Raw genomic sequence first — 2,834 nt, 5'->3', positions numbered from 1 at the left:
ATTGAAGCCGTTTGAGGTCGATTGTCACTTTGTGTTGATTGGAATATTTCAGTCTATCTTCCTAATTTGAAGTCGAATTTCAACATTTCTCATATATTTGAGAGAGATTGCAACTAGCTTTGTCAGATATCATCGATTTACATCCATTGAAGCCCATTGAGGTCGATTGTCACTTTGTGTTGATTGAGAATTTTCAAAGTCTATCTTCGTAATTTGAAGTCGAATTCCAACATTTCTCATATATTTGAGTGAGTTTGCAACTAACTTTGTCAGATATCGTCGATTTACATCCATAGAAGCCCATTGAGGTCGATTGTCACTTTGTGTTGATTGAAAATTTTCAAAGTCTATCTTCGTAATTTGAAGTCGAATTTCAACATTTCTCATATATTTGAGTGAGTTTGCAACTAAGTATTTCAGATATCGTCGATTTACATCCATTGAAGCCATTTGAGGTCGATTGTCATTTTGCGTTGATTGAGAATTTTCAAAGTCTATCTTCGTAATTTGAAGTCGAATTTCAACATTTCTTATATATTTCAGTGCGTTTGCATCTAACTTTGTCAGATATCGTCGATTTACATCCACTGAATCCCATTGAGGTCGATTGTCACTTTGTGTTGATTGAAAATTTTCAAAGTCTATCTTCGAAATTTGAAGTCGAATTCCAACATTTCTTATATATTTGAATGAGTTTGCAGCTAACTTTGTCAGATATTGTCGATTTACATCCAATGAAGCCCATTGAGGTCGATTGTCACTTTGTGTTGATTGAAAATTTTCAGTCTAATTTCGAAATTTGAAGTCGAATTCCAACATTTCTTATATATTTGAATGAGTTTGCAACTAACTTTATCAGATATCGTCGATTTACATCCATTGAAGCCCATTGAGGTCGATTGTCACTTTGTGTTGATTGAGAATTTTCAATGTCTATCTTCGTAATTTGAAGTCGAATGTCAACATTTCTTATATATTTCAGTGCGTTTGCATCTAACTTGGTCAGATATCGTCGATTAACATCCATTGAAGCCCATTGAGGTCGATTGTCACTTTTTGTTGATTGAAAATTTTCAAAGTCTATCTTCGTAATTTGAAGTCGAATTTCATTATTTCTTATATATTTGAATGAGTTTGCAACTAACTCTGTCAGATATCGTCGATTTATATCCATTGAAGCCCATTGAGGTCGATTGTCACTTTGTGTTGATTGAAAATTTTCAAAGTCTATCTTCGTAATTTGAAGTCGATTTCCAACATTTCTCATATATTTGAGTGAGTTTGCATCTAACTTTGTCAGATATCGTCGATTTACATCCGTTGAAGCCCATTGAGGTCGATTGTCACTTTGTGTTGATTGAAAATTTTCAGTCTATCTTCCTAATTTGAAGTCGAATTTCAACATTTCTTATATATTTGAGTGAGTTTGCAACTAAGTATTTCAGATATCGTCGATTTACATCCCCTGAATCCCATTGAGGTCGATTGTCACTTTGTGTTGATTGAAAATTTTCAGTCTATCTTCGAAATTTGAAGTCGAATTCCAATATTTCTTATATATTTGAATGAGTTTGCAACTAACTTTATCAGATATCGTCAATTTACATCCAGTGAAGCCCATTGAGGTCGATTGTCGCTTTGTGTTGATTGAGAATTTTCAATGTCTATCTTCGTAATTTGAAGTCGAATGTCAACATTTCTTATATATTTCAGTGCGTTTGCATCTAACTTTGTCAGATATCGTCGATTTACATCCATTGAAGCCATTTGAGGTCGATTGTCACTTTGTGTTGATTGAAAATTTTCAAAGTCTATCTTCCTAATTTGAAGTCGAATTTCAACATTTCTTATATATTTGACTGAGTTTGCATCTAACTTTGTCAGATATCGTCGATTAACATCCATTGAAGCCATTTGAGGTCGATTATCACTTTGTGTTGATTGAAAATTTTCAAAGTCTATCTTCCTAATTTGAAGTCGAATTTCAACATTTCTCATATATTTGAGTGATTTTGCATCTAACTTTGTCAGATATCGTCGATTTACATCCATTGGAGCCATTTGAGGTCGATTGTCACTTTGGGTTGATTGAAAATTTTCAAAGTCTATCTTCCTAATTTAAAGTCGAATTTACACATTCCTTATATATTTGTGTGAGTTTGCAACCCACTTTGTCAGATATAGTCGATTTACATCCATTGAAGCCCTTTGAGGTCGATTGTCACTTTGTGTTGATTGAAAATTTTCAAATTCTATCTTCGTAATTTGAAGTCGAATTTTAACATTCCTTATATATTTGAGTGAGTTTGCATCTAACTTTGTCAGATATCGTCAATTAACATCCATTGAAGCCCATTGAGGTCTATTGTCACTTTGTGTTGATTGAAAATTTTCAGAGTCTATCTTCCTAATTTGAAGTCGAATTCCAACCATTTCTTATACATTCCAGTGCGTTTGCATGTAACTTTGTCATATATCGTCGATTAAAATCCATTGAAGCAAATTGAGGTCGATTGTCAGTTTGTGTTGATTTAAAATTTTCAAAGTCTATCTTCCTAATTTGAAGCCGAATTTCAACATTTCTTATATATTCGAGTGAGTTTGTAACTAACTTTGTCAGATATCGTCGATTTACATCCATTGAAGCCATTTGAGGTCGATTGTCACTTTGTGTTTATCGAAAATTTCCAATCTCTATCTTCCTAATTTGAAGTCGAATTGGAACATTCCTTATATATTTGTGTGAGTTTGCAACTAACTTTGTAAGATATCGTCGATTTACATCCATTGAAGCCCATTGAGGTCGATTGTCATTTTGCGTTGATTGAGAATTT

Source organism: Diorhabda sublineata, unplaced genomic scaffold, assembly GCF_026230105.1.
Source record: "Diorhabda sublineata isolate icDioSubl1.1 unplaced genomic scaffold, icDioSubl1.1 Dsub_22, whole genome shotgun sequence".
Classification (NCBI taxonomy): domain Eukaryota; kingdom Metazoa; phylum Arthropoda; class Insecta; order Coleoptera; family Chrysomelidae; genus Diorhabda; species Diorhabda sublineata.
This window is presented reverse-complemented; position numbering follows the sequence as displayed.